The 19,129-nt window shown below is 41.3% G+C and overlaps 1 long non-coding RNA gene across 1 annotated transcript; it reads right to left on the reverse strand.

Moving 5' to 3' along the window:
• Positions 1 to 543: 543 nt before the first annotated feature.
• Positions 544 to 4,021, reverse strand: LOC140578790 (uncharacterized). Its single transcript, XR_011983062.1, has 2 exons — positions 1,942 to 4,021; positions 544 to 913 (listed from the first exon to the last, which is right to left on the reverse strand). It is a non-coding gene; the product is annotated as an uncharacterized lncRNA (long non-coding RNA).
• Positions 4,022 to 19,129: the final 15,108 nt, after the last annotated feature.

The raw sequence follows: 19,129 nt of genomic DNA on the forward strand, positions 1-19,129 counted from the left end.
CCTGGCCACCCCTTTGGTCTACCCATGGTGTCCAGCAGCGGACCACACCCAGATAGCAAAATTCTTTTGGGCCAGATCTGGCCCACACTATTCATTTTCCTTTGGCCCAGATACCGCAAAGAATGACGGCCCTGTGACGGCCCAGACCTGGATTTTCTGATTTGGGCCATAACAGGCCCAGTGACGGCCCAGACATGGTTCTTCCTGATTTGGGCCATAACAGGCCCAGTGACGGCCCAGACATGGTTCTTCCTGATTTGGGCCATAACAGGCCCAGTGACGGCCCAGACATGGTTCTTCCTGATTTGGGCCATAACAGGCCCAGTGACGGCCCAGACATGGATTTTCTGATTTGGGCCATAACAGGCCCAGTGATGGCCCAGACATGGTTCTACCTGATTTGGGCTACAACAGGCCCAGTGACGGCCCAACATGGATTTTCTGATTTGGGCCATAACAGGCCCAGTGATGGCCCAGACATGGTTCTACCTGATTTGGGCCATAACAGGCCCAGTGACATCATAAAGCACAATGGATACACAATTGATATCAATAAAGTTTATTTTTACTTTTACTATAAACAACATATAAATGCTTTTCAACAAACCACTGATTGATATTTAATTACACTTTACTTTGTAACATCAACAGACAGATGAGGCGTTTAAAGCACTTCACAACATACAAAATATCTAAGAACATGGCCCTGTAAAACTGGTTAATAAAATGTGAAATTTGGGTGGTCAAAAACACACACAAAAAAATCCAAATACAAAACAAGTAAATACATCACAAACAATGGAATTAAGTGTCATTTGCCCTTTTTGCATGTTCCTTCATTCCTCCATCCCTGTCAGGTGCCAACTGAAGCCATCTTTGAATGTTTTTCTCTGCCTCCTGGTCCGTTGCACTCCTAGTTAAGGAATTTTGCAGCCACAACACACAACACAAAACTATTAATGCCACCTGCTTCTAAGGCATAGAACATAAATCATACCATCAAGATCAAGACAGCACCCAACATTTATAGTATAAAACAATTCCAAAACACATACAGTAGTACACAAATAAGGAGATATGAATCATTATGTCCATGACAGAATATCATGAACAAGTAAACAATATTTAAACAGGGTTGTTAATTTCACCATTTAATTCACAACACGTCAAAGTTGTATGCATATATGTATGCAATCTGAAATGTAATATCTGTTCTGATCTGACATAAAAAACACTCATTGCTGAACTGTAACTGTCCAGAAGGCTGCTATATCCAATACTGCACAGAATATATGATTGTTCCATATGAATTTCATCCCTGTTTTTTTTTACTGTGACTTTAATATGACACACAACTTTACCAACTTATGATCATGCATAACTGATAAATCTGTCGATTGATCAATTAGACGCATATATATATATATATATATATATATATATATATATATATATAAAGGATATATTTCCATCACTAGGAATTAAATGTACAAAGTCGTACATTGGAACTTGCGGTGCTCATTTTTAACCAAACAAGTTTCAGATATCACCAGCAACAAAGGAGCAGTGGACTGAAGTGACATGTCCCCCATGAAAAGAAAAAAATAGAAGGTGCAGGTTTGGATTAGCTGTGGCGCGAGCTTTATCACTTCTCAGACAGAGAAATGTTGTTTGGCGTGGGAGATTGTTGTGTTAAATGCGTGTGTCCCACACACAATACGTGAGACTTGAGAGCTCTGCAGATGTAATCTAACGTTAAACATCTGATTTAAACTCGAGAGCCCTGTATTTAATATTATGTCAAGGCGTGTGACTTGTTTGAACCGACTTTTTAAAATGAACGATCATTCCCAACATACCGTTCCGACAGAATCTTAAGCTAAAATCTCTGACTAAAAAGGTTAAATGGAACTTTAAAAGTAACTGAAATATTTCACTTACCACAATTCGCTCGTTATTATTCAAACTGAATCAGCCATCTAAAGTCGATCGACGCCGTCAACAGCCTCAAAGTCCGGTGAAGTTGCAGTGACGTCTAAAGGACATTGATTGGTCTAAACTGAAACGTTAACGCCCACTTATTTCAGGATTGGTTGTTCAGCGTAGATGATCAAATACCGAACGGTCAATAGAAAAGCCCTATACACAAAGTATTCCAAACGGGTTTATATTTTTAAAAGACAAGATTTTAGAGAAGATAAATTAATGTTTTCATTTGTTTTTACTTTTCCTTTTTTAAGTAAACATGTCAGATGAAAAATAATGATTGACGATATACCGTAGTTAACAAAAAATATCAAATAAGTTTTAATGGTTTTCCAATGTTAAACAAAAAAATTATCATATCAGTGGGACTGTACTATTTCAGCAGCTGGAGCTTGGAGTCTTTTTGTATGTCAGCCATTGGCTCTTTATTGTGTTTCTCGTGCTCTTCAGTACAGGTTTTATCCCAAACAGACAGTGCTTAATATATAGTTGAGAGCAGACCCTTCAGCCATAATTTTACGCCAGATGAGGGTCAGGTATGGGACCCAGAATGACATCTTGCAGACCCAGGTGACATCTTGCAGATTTACATATACAACATAGTGAAATGTGAACCTGGTACTCTCATATAGGCCATAGACCAGGGGTCACCAACCTTTTTGAAACTGGGAGCTACTTCACGGGTACTGAGCCATACGAAGGGCTACCAGTTTGATACACTCTCCTTAAATCATGTATAATAAACATGTTTTAAATGCTTTCTTTTAGATATTGCCATTTTCAAATCTATATAAATGCAAACATAATTAAAGAAAAATAGTAACAGGATAAAATTAAATTTCAGACACTGCTCAATGGTGAGTTGTGCTACTGTATTTTTAAAACAGGTCCGCGGGTGACTCATGTGGTCCTTGGGGGCACCATGTTGGTGACCCCTCCTATATAGACTGTAGTCAGAATGATCTTCCATGTTAAGACTAGTTCTGGTTGGAATTTTTTTGGGAATATTTATCTGACATCAGGCCAGAATTTTACGGCAGGTGAGGGCTAGGTACGGCACAAAGCATGTTACCAATGCTGAAATGGATGACTGTCAGCCAAAGTCGTCCGACACGAAAAATGCCGACTGTCAGCCAGAATCCCTTACCATGCTCAGAACCGTTCTGGCCCACACGGAAAATGCCGACAGTCAGCCAGAATCGCTCGCCGTGCTTAGAACGGTTCTGGCCCACACAAAAAGTGCCGACTGTTAGCCAGAATCGCTCGCCATGCTTAGAACGGTTCTGGCCCACACGGAAAATGGCGACAGTCAGCCAGAATCGCTCGCCGTGCCCAGAACGGTTCTGGCCCAGATGAAAAATGCCGACTGTCAGCCAGAATCGCTCACCGCGCGTAACTGGGAACAGTGCCATCATTGCCAGACCTGGCCCATATCTGGTTGACATACCACTTGCTATACCAGAACTCAGTGTGCAGCGCCGGCTTGACGCCAGATCTGGGCCAGACCTGTCTTCTATGTGCCTGGGCCACATAGACCAAACCACAATCGGGCCACATCTGGCATGCCATAATGTAAACAGTGCCATCATTGCCAGACCTGGCCCATATCTGGTTGACATACCACTTGCTATACCAGAACTCAGTGTGCAGCGCCGGCTTGACGCCAGATCTGGGCCAGACCTGTCTTCTATGTGCCTGGGCCACATAGACCAAACCACAATCGGGCCACATCTGGCATGCCATAATGTAAACAGTGCCATCATTGCCAGACCTGGCCCATATCTGGTTGACATACCACTTGCTATACCAGAACTCAGTGTGCAGCGCCGGCTTGACGCCAGATCTGGGCCAGACCTGTCTTCTATGTGCCTGGGCCACATAGACCAAACCACAATCGGGCCACATCTGGCATGCCATAATGTAAACAGTGCCATCATTGCCAGACCTGGCCCATATCTGGTTGACATACCACTTGCCATGCCAGAACTCAGCCAGCAATGCCGGCTTGACGCCAGATCTGGGCCAGACCTGTCTGCTATGTGGGCATATGCCCTCTACTGGCAGGGAGGACTCACAAGAGCTCCTGCCCGCCCACCTGTTCACATTCGGACGACCGCGGCTAAGCGGGACTCAGTGAGGGAGGGGGGAGGTACTCCTCACTCTCTAACGCTCCTTCTACACGCACGCACACACACTCTGTGGGACAGCCCCGCTGCCCCCAGAAGCACCTTCAGTGGGAATGACATATGCTGCAAGATTCCTCCCTCCCCCACCCCACTCAGCCGTTTTGTCCTCACGCTGCCACGGAAACAGGAGGCTCATACGCTCAAGTCAACAAGGTGATCCACATTCCACTCACCAGATGGAGACTTGCTACAGATGCTTCCGCAATCCAGTACTGTATTTTTCCTTTTTTGTCCACTGACTGAGGTTTTCCTAGCATGCCCCACACCTTTTCCTCCAAAACACTCTGAGATTTCCCTCACGGCCAAAAGGCTACCCTGAAGTCTGAAGAAGAGCTTCCTGATGGCTAGAAGCACATCTCTGGCTGTGTTCTACCTGCAAGGGCCAGGGAGATTAGTGGAAGGACACTGAAGGTCGTAGAAGGTCTTAATGAAGACAGAACCTCCATCAACTCTATCAATGACACCCCCCTCTTGCACCCCAGCGATGAACAAACACACTATTTACACAAATCTTAATCAGGCCACAACAGCATTGAAATTATCAACACTGGGAGCTGCATACTTTCTAATGGTCCTTGTCTTGTTTTCAGCCTCTGGTGAGAATCTCTAGGTGGTTAATTAAACTGCACTTAATCACAGACCTTTCACCAAATCCATCTCCTCCTCATTTAAGTGCAACCTGCAAATATTATGTTCCCTGGCTTATGAGGCCCTTGGAGATACTGTTAACCTCCCAGGTGAAACGGCTGATATTTACCCGTCTCTCCCCAGAGTTCCCTTACAGCGACCCTGCGCACAAGCTAAGCTGAATATTCCCTTTATGACCCTCTATCATAGGATAGCGATAAAGGATAAAAGCTTCTTATTCGCAATGTGTTGTCATTTCCCAAACACGTCTCAAAAACCCAAAATCTACACAAAATGACTTCTGAAAACCAAACGCAGTTGGATTCTTGGAGCTTTGCCAGAGAGAGTTGGAATAATGACCAATCATGCGATCAGGGGCAGCCTGTTTGTGTGACGTTTTTCCTCGACGTTGACGGAAATTCAGATGTAACCGTCATCTGACATCCTTCTCGCTCTTCATGCAGAAATTTTTAATTAGCCAATTAGCATTTCTCTTCAACATCAATATTTAATATTTTTACTATGTAGCTCCATAGCATTGGATGGAACAAAGCGGCTTCATTTATCAGAGTATATTCTTCTTGAATCGTTGCCACGGTGAGAAGGTTATCCCTTCCTGACAGAAGCACGAGACACAGTGAATAGTCATACCTGGCATTGCAGGTCACCATTGCCAAAATAGAACTGGAAAGAGGAATGATGGAAGCCCTTAGCAGGCTAGCCAGTGGTAAACACGGGCGACAATGAAGTAGGAAAAACTCGCTGTTATGCATGCAACTTTATCGTAATCCTCATCAATTAATAATTAAAGGCTGCAATCCCGTCGCTGTTCAACCTTTGCTTTGACGCACAAGAATTTGAATGACGTGAAAAATGTGGACGTATTAAATGACAAAATAATAGTTTTAAGTCATACTGTTGATGAGATAGTATTATTACGACTTGTTTGTAAGTCTGACGAGAATGTAGCATTCAACAATGACTGACTGACACAGATCCTGCAGTCTCCGTCCTATAATAGCTGGTGGTTGTCTGTCTAGACACTGGATGCTGCGTCTCAAATGATACATTATCCCCCAGCGAATTAATTCACTCAACTTTGTTTCCTTGGCCTCAAAAAATGAAGAAGGCTGTCCGGAAGAAAATTGCTCTTCCATTTGTCAAGTTGGTCAAATCTCTCATAACCAACGAATAAATTCACAAATAAAGTCACCTGTGTGGACATCCTCCTATATTAATATTAATGACGGGAAGCAAGCTGTAAAATTACTTTACTGGAATCATTCCTGTGACATAGAGCACAACAAAATGCTGTGTGAACCCAAGTATAACTTTGAACTCAGAAGTTGCAGTTATGTGATTTATAATTTGAAAAATCATTCAACAATAATAAAAGTTGACAAGCTACCAACCAACTTGTAAGTATGAAATATTATAATTTTTTTTTTACATTTCTGTATGGAAACAGCCATAGAGATAATGTGGTACCTTAGAACATTAACTTAATTCGTTCCAGAAGGCTGGTCGAGTCGCGATTTCATCAAGGTCTAAGTCGAATTTTCCTATAAAAAATAATGTAAATGAATTTAATCCGTTCCAGACCACCAAATGATTGCCTAATTAAACTTACCTACCTACTTAACTAATGATAGAAAACATTACCAATCAATATAAAAAGAAGACGCATTAAAAACACACACATACAAAAGCAATAAACATGAAATGAATGACAAATCATGAGCATTTTACCTGTACTGAGGTGAGCTGATGGCATACTGAAAGTGGCAGGTGGAGCGGAGGAGGGATGGAGGGATTATCGTTTGGAAGGGGAGACGCCTCTCTAGCCTTACAAAATTTAGCAGTTCTGCTTTGTTTTGTCGTTTTCCAAATTTTCGGTCAAGTTGCGCCTAGATTTTTCTCAACCGACCTGTTCGGAGGTCCGAATTAAACGTGACTCGACCCATACAAGTATTAGCAGGAATGGTCGAGTTCCACGATTTCGGGTGACGTACAAAAGGAAAAAAAAATCGAAAGACCCATTCAAAGTCCAAGTTGGTCGAGTTAAGAGGCGTTTGAGGTCCAAGGTTCTACTGTATTTGTTATTGCTACTAATAGCTATCATACCATGGACATTTCATGCTGTTCCACCTCTATTTGTAATTCTGTGGTTCTTGTGCAGAAACTTTGTGATTCACATCAATGCTATACATCAAAGAAATATTATAACCTTGCTTTGGTAGGAAGAAGATAATGTCAATGCTGAAGGGAGGCTTTAGAGAAAAACCACAACAAACAGTAGACCCTCAAAACAATCAACACCATCATCAAAAACCATCCATCTATTTTCTGTACCCCCCCCTTGTCCTATGTAGCTAGGCAAACAAATGGTAAATGGACTGCATTTATATAGCACTTTTCTACTCCTACGAGTACTCAAAGCGCTTTACAATACCTGCCTCACATTCACCCATCCACACTCACATTCACACACCGGTGGTGGAGGCTGCCATGCAAGGTGCCAACCAGCTCACCGGGAGCAATTTGGGGTTCAGTGTCTTGCTCAAGGACACTTTGATGGGGTCAGGAGGAACCAGGGCTTAAACCTGCAACCGTCCGGTTGCCGAACGATAGCACTACCTCCCGCGCCACCATCTTCCCCAACAAACAAGGCAGGAAATAACCCAGGATGGGCCGCGAACCCATCACAGAGCTACTCAGACGTGCAAAATTTGGTAACTCAGATTTACCTTAGCATATTTTTCGACTGTGGGAGGAAGCCAGAGGAGACCGCTCGATGACTAGAAAGCCTGGTCTCCTGAGGTGTAAAGAAACAGTACTAACCAGTGTCACCATCCCATCCCCGTCATCATAAACACTTTTTAGATAGGCAGTTCAGAAGCAGTATTATTTGTTGTATGCCGGTTAAAAATGTTGTCTCCTAGCAATTCGTCAGACCCACTTATTAAAAAACACAAACACGCAAGAAGATTTTCGTAGCACAGATTAGGTTTGCTTGATACCTATGATCTACAGACTTCCTTAGGCTTGAAAAATAATTATTGTTTCATCCCTTTTTCGCCTTTCATACTCGCAAAGTGTATCAAAGGTAATGTAAGTCTTGAATTAATTATCAGCCACATTAAGAAATGATTTCTTGCCTCCCCCTGCACAGAAATAGCTGCCTAATTGAAAAGATAATTGATTCTTTGTTCAATCATGGGCCCCATCGTTCAATGACACTCCTTTACAGCACATGCTAAACACCAGCCCCAGAATTAGAACTATTCAGCAATTTGTCACAAAATTAATTATTTTATTCCCTACAACAGCAAAAAGGGACAAGAGAGGTGGGGTATCATTCAGCTTGCCCGGGGGAGCTTGGTCTTCACTCACAGAGAAAACAGAAATGTTCTGGGTCACTGACCACGATCGGGGTGCCCAGCGTTCTTACAGCATACCACAGAAGAGTATTTCCAAGTCCAGTCCTTGAGGACCTACAGACAGTCCACGTTCTTGCTCCCTCCCAGCTCCCTACTGGGACCGGATTGGGAAACACTGCCATAGAAATAGGGAGATGTTTCATTTTGTTAGCGTGCAGGTTAAATGATCACTTTTTGATGACACTGTATTAATGTTGGTGTTAGAGACACGCCTTTTGAAAATTTACCGTTGGGGGGTCTTCTAAAAGACAAACAGAACAAACAACACCAGTTCTTAAATCAGTACTGAATTTGTTAACAGTACTTTAAATATTGTAAACTGAAAATAAGACATTAAACATTCTTCAGTACCCCCAAATTACGTAATAGTGAAACATCAATCTGTTATGAAACTATAGTGAATTTCATGAACTATTCATAACTTTTAGAAGTGAAATGAAACTCTGCAGTGAAAAGAAACTTTTTTACTTACTACATGCATAAGGGAAATCAGTGGACATGAGCAAACATTTTTTAACGACTCATCTTAAATCTAAAATTCGGAAAAAAAAAATCGAAGCTCATGTGGCGTCCCTGGGCAAGATTCACCATTCATGCCCCCCTCCCCTAACTGTGCCAACCAGCTTCACCCTGTACTGTGGGGGTTGGGGGGTTGCTAAGTCGGCACCCCCTGAGAATGCTGCAAATCAGCGATTCTGGACTGTCTGGCCGGGAACTGGGAGGGAGCAAAAACGTGGAGCATCTGGGAGTCATCAGGCTGAGAAACGACTCCGTAAATGAAGCTGCCCTGGGTTTACGTTACTCATGCTAGGATTCACAACTGGGGACAATGGCTGTAAATAAATAACGAAAACAGTCAGGTTTAAGCAGGGGACTAAATTAAGCCTCCCTTTCCTTCACTTGACCACTCATAAATGGCCTAATGACATTCGACTTGGCTCAGACCCAGGCTGTCCTTGCCCCCACTCTACTTACGTGGTTTATTACCAGAGAGGGCATCAAATGTTCATTTTAATCCAGCGCAGCCTCCAAATTTAATCCCGCATGCACATGGATGCCTACTCTGCCCTCAGTGCGTAAATGAAGTGCGAGCAGGAGGAACAAAAAGAGTTACGGCCGGTTTCATCATTTTATCGTAAAATGACCCCAGTGTGACCAGCTCTGATTAAAGACCAGCACAGATGTTACTTTAACACGCTACTTCCATTCCAGGTGGTTCAACTACCCACGATTCACCTGAGACAAGCAGTCGGTCGCTATGGAATTCCTTATGGAATTCAAAAAGGTAAATGTTAGTTTATTAGAGATCAAATATAGCCACATATATTACAGAACAGAAAAACAAAACAAACAAATAACCGCGTGTTCTTTGCAAAATCTGCGATGATAATTAGGCTTCTATGTTTGAAACCAAGGTGTGGTTTAAGTGCAGAGACCCTATTATGTATTTTTAATGGATGTCACATTTACTGGTCCCTGCAACCTTCTACTGGATGGATGAATGGATATTTACAATCTGAAGTGGTGATGGTACAAACTGAAATACTCGTCGTGAGTAATGGGGTAATTGTATGTCGCTCAACAGTGAATTCATAGCTGATCAAGATGTATTAAAAACAGAAACATGAACTTGTTTTGCTAGAAGCAGAAAAACAAATTTGCTTTGCTTGCCTTTTTTTTAATATATAGAGAAATACATCCTATCTTAGGCGTATTAATTTCAGGAAGGTGGGCAAAGAACCCAGGGGTGGGGGAGGGGAGCTTGGTCTTTATTACGGTAATACAGTAGCCTAACAGATTTACATTTTAAAATGCTGACAAAAAAACGTGTACCCCAGTATAGCGTCTGCAGGGTCCCCACAATGACACCACAGATATGCTAATTAGTGCATCTAGCGACACTTAGCGACTTTTCGAAATGGCTTTTGCTACTTTCCATTGAAAGTACATGGCAACACCAGCCCCAGAATTAGCTTGGGCGCCGCCGGCATTAAATTTCATAATTATTCGTTTGGACCCCCCCTCGCCACAACTAACATAAAATATTAGTTTTATGCCAGTGTGCCCCCCCCCCCCCCCACATTCAAAATGCTTCCGACGCCCCTGGCAACACTGCTCCTGTCAATTGGCAGGAGACCCGGAATTTTCGGGAGAGGTGAGATGTCTCTATGTAACATAACTTATAACATTGCTTTATTAATAATTTAAAAACTACAAAATACATTGAGCCATTTTTGAGCAATATAAAACATCATGCAATTTCAAAAACGTAAATTTTTATATATTTCTTTGACAATAATACATGATAAGACCATCAAATTAAGGCCAAAAGCTTAATTCTGCCAGAAGGGCTTACGTCATTCCACTATTAACATCATCGATATCAGGTTACCGCTAAATCAGTAGGCCCCGGCTGTTGCTGAAGGTGGACACCTTCATTACGCTCACAACTGATCGGCGCTTTGGCCTGTCTTAAACACACACACACACACACACACACACACACTGGAGCATGTCTAGGATATGAGTCTAAAATAATGATTCAGTTTAGTAACGCTTGTTAACTGTGGATAATAATCTGCGAGCTCACATCGAGTAGCTCATGCATTGCTCATTCCAGATAAACGAAAAGCATGTAATTTGTATGGTGAAAGAGAGCCCTCTACTGGTCGAGCTGTAACACCTTATTATTTAAGCAGTAAATTAAGTGCTTCTATTACAGGTGAGGGAGATAAAGTGCCGTTTTAAATATAACCTATTTTATGTGTATGCTAAAATAAACTTTGTTAATATAAACTTTCAAAGACAACTTTCAAAAACTTCTACCCCACATTTCAGTAACAAAGCACAGCATCTTAAAATAACCCGATCTGGACCAGTTAACTACTGTCATTCGAATCTATGTACTGAAAGAGCCAGCTAGGTAAGAATGAACCATCCATTATTGTAACTTTACACATAGCCCTTCTTATATGCCTGTCTACAGCTGAGAGGGACTACTCAGGATGTTATGGAACATGGCTCTTTAGACCACGCCTACTGAAATACCGCTTTCAAAATTAGAGCAGAAACCTGCGTCATTAGACAAAAACATACTCAAATAGGGAATTGGGCAAACAACGTCTGGGCAAGGTGTCAGACGACACGGATCAGTATCATTTCCTCAGTAGCCTAACAAAATTCTACTACTGCCTGCTTATTGCTTGGTAATACCAGGCTCCCTCCCACATCCCGGAAATAATCTACAGCAGGGATCCCTTTTCAAACACAGAAGACATGTGACTTGATTCTTTCCAAACATTTATCTGATTCAAATAAACACGGGATAAGAGATTCAACAATCCAGCATGATTGCTATAAACAGACATTCAAAGTCCCACATCTATATAAGGTGTTACAGCATACTGTACGATCAACTATCCAGAAATGAAATTTTTCTGATATGGTCATGAGATCGATAGTTGTGAAAAAGTAAATGTTATGTTATTTTATGCAACGGCAGGCCTATGTTATAGCATCATAAGGTTCATTTCGTTTATTGCTGGAAAGACCTGTTGTTAACATAGGCCTACTATGAGCATTTATGGATATATCTGGGGTTTTTTTTGCCATTGTGATTATGCACACTCATAAGCTATAAACGGTGGTTTGGTATTCATTTGCTATCTTTATGGGTTTTTACGGAGATTTTCTGCTGTGACTTAGGCAGCAGCCACAGGCTTCGTCGTGCGTCACAATGAGAACAATTGTCTGCTTGGAAGTCATTTCATATGAGCGTGAAACTAGCCATAAAAAGCCATCGCGGGTCGTGAAAGACTTAATGACAGTCTGTAAACTATAGAGTGCATTAATGTCGCAATTACCAAACTGAAAAGAAACAACTGCAACACAGAAGCCAAGAAGATAAAGTTTCAAAGTAAAGCTGAATATCGTTTAAGAATTATTTATTTAAAAATAGGCCTTTGCCAACAGACAACCGATTTACATTTATTGTATGGTAGGATTTGCTGATCATTTACAAAAGTTACTCAATAACATTTAGTCCTACATGAGAATGTGTGCACACACAACAGCATTTAAACAGATTTATGATTTTTTTAAATCCTGAAGATATTTTTATTTGAGGTGGTTACCCTGGAAAAATACTGCTCAAATCGACCTCCTGGGAGGGCCTGTTTGTTCAATGCCCAACAGCTCTTCAGTCTGATTGTGAAATGAAGAGGCTAAAATGATTCCACTTAATTATGGCTCATTTGGCTATAACACAAATCTTTAATTGCTTTCCCTGCAGCCATCCAAAAACGAAAAACTGGCAACAGCAACAAAACCAGAACAACAAATAATGCAAAAGGGGATAGATTAAGGGTCATTCTGCAAAGCAAAACCCACAGCCCACTGCCAGAAGAGGATGTGTAATGAATTCCATGGCTTTGTTCTGCCTACTTCAACCAGTGTGCTCAGCGTGCTTGAAAAATATCAAGACCTAATCATTATAATGCATGCTGTGCAAATCACGAGTATTTCACCACAATAATGATATTTAAATAATGTCGAAAGGGGTTGCCATGACAAAGACTTCTATAAAAATACCACGCTCATGTCTTCACATAGCCAGCCTTACTATAAGCCAAACGCTTACGTCATGCCCGTCATGTCCGCGAAACCCTCGTGTTTCCTCCCTAACGTGGCCCTGATGAGCCACGCCTGTTGATTGTTATCCCTTGCCAGTCCTTGTATTTAAGTACCTGTTTGTCTCGTCAGCCGCAGTCCGGTCATTTCCGTCGCCCCTTCCTGTCTGCCCGTGGCCGTACTCGCCTCCTCGTTTTGACCCCTCGTGTTCTCTTTTGTTAGCCTGCTCCCGTTCACTTCAATAAACCCCATTTCGTTGGCAAACGCCTGCCTTCGAGTCCTTCGTCTCGCATCTCGTGACACAGACTTTAGTGAAATGCATGACAATATTAATTATCTGGTGCATATTGTGATATGGAGCAGAAAATTTGCACCTGCGTGCACCTCCGTAGAAGCGTGCTGTCATTCGGAATGCAATAGAGTTGATTCGTAATTACCAGTACGTAGTATATAATTTGTCATTGCAATACAGTTAAGGAGAGCCGTCTGTCCATAAATACAACGCTTTAGCTTTCACTAATAACATCCCAATCCATGGGAGGATCGTCCCCAAGAAAACAGAGGACTGATGCTTAAGGGATTACCCACTTCACTTCACTTCACTGATCATTAGTGTTGTAGTCAAGACCGCCTAAACCGAGACCAAGACATTGCCGAGACCGGAGGGTATCAAGACCAAGACACTGCCGAGACTTGAGGGTACCAAGACCAAGACCAAGTCCAAGACCAAGACACACTAAGGCGAGACCAAGACCAAGACTGGTCGAGACCAAGACCAAGACCAAGACCGAAAACAGACTAGGGCTAGAATGGACATCACATTACTCAGATCAACTGTAGAGAAAAAAGGCATTGCTGTAAAGTGTCATTACTCGTTAAATCAAATTCATGTTATCTTTTCAATTATATTGTCCATATGTCCATATGTCTCTCATTTAAAATCTCCCAGATTTGTCATAGTTACGAGGCCTGATGGAAAATAATATTCTCAGCAATCCTCTCCTATAACCATTTTATCAGACCTCGTCAAGGGAAAGAGATGGGATGTACCAGAAAGATGTTCATATTAAGTCTCTTATACCAGGGAGAGAGGCCTCGGGTAAGCTATGAATACGGCTATGTAATGATCCTCTGCTTTGAATTGAAGAGAATGCTATTAGTGCTGGGCGATAAAACGATCTCGATTTTTTTATCGATAAAAAATAAGGACGATCACGTTGATACACACAGACTATAAAACTCGATCAACCAAATTTTCTCCGTTTTAGAGAATGCGCTGAGACAGACAACTCGATGGCTTATCGAGCAGAGGTTTACTGAACGCCAGCACAACAGCCAATCACCGACGACGTTGTCATTTTGCCCATCCTCCCTTAAAGAAGCAATGGGTTCGACTTGGGCTTAGGTCTGTCTGCAGCTGACGCAACATGGAGCGCGACCTGCTGGCGGCTGCAGGGGTGGAGTATAAACTGACTGCAGCCAAGTCGGACAACTTCTACTCCTTGTAGTCTGTGAGACCTGACTGCAATGGCAGCACTTCCAGAAGTGTGTAGATAAATCTATACAAATATCACCTGCATGCCTTCTTCACAGATTGGACGATTAAACAAATAAAGCAGCACAACATTACAGTAACTAACAATAAATAAACCACTAACTTACTTGTACTGTTAGAGCATTTATGTAATTTATTTAAACTTTATTTTACCAGGTAAATGAACTGAAACCAGTTCTCACTGCTTTATGTGCTTTTCGGGAGAAATAGCAGATAAAGCAATGGAACTTCCTGGGATACAAGCGTCATGCGTGTGACTAAAATCTTCAGCCAATAAGGGCAAAGTTGTGTCGTCATGGAGGCGGTTCCAGTTTGTGCTGCACGGTCTGTCTCAAGTCGTCTTGCTCTCGCGAGGATTTTGTACCATGTGACATGGTGACTCATGGTGACGTTTTGGAACATTTCTTTGCCGACTTCGATATCATGCGATGTGTATGAAGTGTGTGGACTGTGCACTGGCAGTGTCCATTGAGAAAATGTATACAATGTAACGTTTTTAAAGTAGATGCATCTGACTGGTTGCATTTGAATTGAGGCACGTAATGAATAATAATACTGTTCTGTGAGGATGTGCTGTTTTCTCTTTTTTTCCTCATCCCATCGAGACCGCTATGTCCGAGACCAAGACAAGACCGAGACCTAATAGGGTCGAGACCAAGACAAGACCGAGACCAAATAGAGTCGAGACTAAGACAAGACCGAGACTACAGCACTACTGATCATGTACTGGAAATTCTAGCACCACAAGAAGAAGAACACCAGTAATTTTACCAATAGAAAGCCTGCAATACTGCAAGCTGGAAAACTATCTGATCACGTTACATTTAGGACTTATACTTCTGTATTTGTACCATCCTCACAACTTTTGTGAAGAACACTGTTATATAGCAACTTCCACAACCCAAATCAAATTCGCGCGGTTGATAAACTCCAAGACTTAAACTTTTTTAAATATAACCCAAGTCCGTCGACCCCCAGTACAATAATAAACTGAAAAAAGCACTACGTGCTTTGGACCCTAATTGATCTGCTCTTCAACACTGGAGTTGTGGTTTACATGTAATGTTCTTCTTTGCACAGCCACCGAGTCTTTTTTATGACCGATTTACCCTTTTCATCTGATGATTCAGAGCTACCATAATTACGAAAATACCCTAGGCCACCTAATGCGAGTCACAGAGTTACGTAAATGGCATTATTTGCGTTGATTAATGAAACTTATTGAACAAACCCAGAAGCTTTTCGACTCCATCAAGAAAAGGCGTAGTTATTCAGGATACGACGTCCAGGTAACATTTGTCAAGGATGGAAAGAATTTAATTTAAGGTACACTGCACTATATCCTAATTTAAAAAAAAAATCGACAAAACACCGTCATTTATGATCTATTACAGGATTGCGAATAAATTACATGTGGCATGTTCAGTAATGTCACAGCATATTCATTCCTTTAATGGAACAATGAAGTTGCAGTGGAGTTTCAGGACGTTATAAATGGATCATAAGCGGATCAAATATGCCCTAATTCATATCACATTGATATGCTATTTCTTCGTAAAATATAAAATAATACTGATAGTGTTCAAATGAATGATTGACAGCCAGTGGTTTATTATGTGCCTACCCAGAATCTCTGCAAATAACGCAGTGATAAGCATGGAATTGTCTCACCACTTGCCTTCTCCGCTGACGCCAGGTACCGTTTGAAGCTCCCTGCCGACCTGGTAAAGAGCACTATTAATGACCGCAGCCCGGCTTTCCTTGGCGTCTAGCTCAGTTGTATTCGCAGACTCCACTTCTTTGACCGAAACCGTCGCTGTTCTCCGTCTGCTGAGCGTGGAGGAGAGGGTACCCATTCAGAAAACGGTGACACAAGCGCACGAGAGTCACAGCTTTGTGCGAAGACACAGAAAACAACCAAGGTGAAAACATAGTCTTCTACCTCTCTTAAATTATGGGATGAATACGTATGTATCCACCCGTCCGATGACACTGGTATCTGCATCTGAGACGGCGATTCTCACTTCAGTCCCAAAACACTGTTGTCACCGTCCGATAACTTGCAAGTAAATATGCAACTCCGATGCTTCCCCTAGATTATGCGACACTTATTTCAGAATCGGGCTCGTTTAATGCTGTAATTAGCATTTCATTCACGGGACATTTTTAGCTTTCCGTGACAAACCCAGGAAGGTCATACGTATTCTAGACATTAATTTTACTTTTCACACGCCTGAGCACAGGAGGTTTTACAAAATATGAAACACTGGTCAACTTATTTGGATAAGCTGCATTGGCCTACTATTAAATTGTCTTCCTTCAGACCGATTTCAAAGCAATTTAGCGTTAGTTTCCGCCTGAGGGACTTGTGTTCATTCGCACAACAAATGAAACAATAAATTAGCACTAAATTAAAATGCAGAAAAGCAATGCTTAGAGAGAAAGACTACAAATAACTGACTTTATCCCTGGGGAATCCAGACCACCTTATCCATATCAGACCACCATTACTGATGAAGACTTTTACAGTATGGCCATTTTGGGTTAAATGTAGGGTTCATTCTGCAGGGATAATTCTGAGATCATATACCATTTGGCACACAATTGCAGTAAGAAACTACATAATAGTCCAATCACAGCATTAATTTAAAATGCCAGCCAATGCAGTATTAAGACAAATTGAGAAAATTCTAAGTGCGCTTGCAGTGAGCACCTAACAAATGTTTGGCGCCCTCTATAGGATATTAATGTTAAAACATGACATCAGGGTAGGTTCAATAAACTGCCTGTTTGACCAAGATTTTTTCCCTCAATATTTAGGTCTTTGGGTGTTATTAACAAATATTAAAGTATCAACGATTATCGCATTCCCTACGAAGACACACTCTTAATGTGCAGTGCTGCTTTAGAGGTAGTTTTCCTGCACCGGTTAGCTATGGATTACATTACTGTGAACACTTAAAAAATAAAAAAAGTTTTAAAAGTATAGCAACATTAAATTGGCAACCTTAGCTGACTGAAAAGAAGTGGGAAAAAGTAACACTGTAATGATTGCACAAATATTAATGGGAGCAGTAAAAATGCACTGTGGGCCTATAGAAAAGCAAGGGCATTGTGGAAACCAAATTTGGGGATAGGCATCATTTCAAAACCACACACGAGACATAAAAATACACATACACAGATATTAGAGTTGTTAAAACTTTATGTAATTATAATATATTCAGCAAATTACAACCACTGCTGGCAGTATTACATTTAGCTAGATGACCAGCTAGTAAACGTCAGCCAGAAAATAGTTTGCTAGTTGTGTTCAAAAAACATGACATGGAGATGAAAAAGGCTGTGTTGTGTCGGTGTTTGTGGCTAGCTAACAAATACTTAAGAACACTGTAATTTCTACAGGCAAAACTATGAGCTGAGTCGGTCCGCCTTCTATCTTGCTGTCTAACGTTAGCTAGCTAACATTAATGTAAATTCATAACGCAGCTTCACAGTATGTGCTAGCACATTGATTACATAGCTACCAAAGCAGACATGTGTGTGAAATATTATGACAGTTCTAGGCTAACGTAGTAATGTCTGTGGGACAACCAGACAGAAACAATTCAGCTGCATGAACGTCGCGATGTGACAACTCGTTAATGATGCGTAGAGTTTTCAGTAGAAAATGGGAATGATGAGGGATGGGGAGGGGGATTAAGAGATGCGATCTGACGGAGGAAGCTCAATCATTAGCCAGACTACCCTGATTGCAAGTTTACTGTAAGTTTAACACCATGTAATTCACAGTCAAAATAGGCACGTTATAGGTTGACTGAATAATTAATTTATACATTTTTACAAAATATTGGGTAGGCACGTGCCTGCCTAAACTGATTGGCACAATGCCACTACAAAATACAATGCAACAAAAATAATACAATACAATACCATGAGAGCACTGTCCTACTGGTGTGTACTGTTGTGCTTTTATGTCTATACAAACCATTTTAAATTCAGTAACCTTTGCTGGATTTACAGTTTGACACAGTGACCTTTATGTACAAATCACGACCAATATTTATGTCAAAGTGAAAAGGAAACAAAAATGAAAATGGACAAAACATATTAATAAAATTTGGTTAAATCTGAGTTTTAAATCTCAGCAACAACCCCTAAGAAGTATGACAAACTGCTTAACAGGGGACAGAAGAGGTTAATTAGCTTCTATGTGTTTGACTGTAAGGTGTGACTGATTCAAACTATAGGCAGCCTCCCTTACAAGGCAGTGCAGACTCAACGGCGAGTGGGGATCTATCTGAAGTCTGAAACAAAACTACGGAAATGCACAGATCAGGTGATGGCTATAAAAGGATCTCGAGGGCTTTTGCGATCCCTTGGAACACTGTCAAATTCATCATTAATAAACATGGCACCATCAAGACCTTGCCCTAGATCAGCTCATCTCACTAAAGGCGGTTGATCAGAGTAGTCACCAATAAGCACTGTGAAGATAATGCCGGTTCTTTTTGAAAGAATTTTGTAACATTAACAAATTTATCAACATAAATTGCCAACACGTGCCAACATGGAAGAACTCCATTCAAAGTCTAACTGTTGCACAAAGTATACAAAACAGTTTTATATTTGGCTAATTCTGTGTGCCTTTAAGACAATTACTTTAAGAAATGCTGCCATTGAAAAAATTGAAGCAGAAACCCCTG

Source organism: Paramormyrops kingsleyae, chromosome 16 (assembly GCF_048594095.1).
Source record: "Paramormyrops kingsleyae isolate MSU_618 chromosome 16, PKINGS_0.4, whole genome shotgun sequence".
In the NCBI taxonomy this organism is placed as follows: domain Eukaryota; kingdom Metazoa; phylum Chordata; class Actinopteri; order Osteoglossiformes; family Mormyridae; genus Paramormyrops; species Paramormyrops kingsleyae.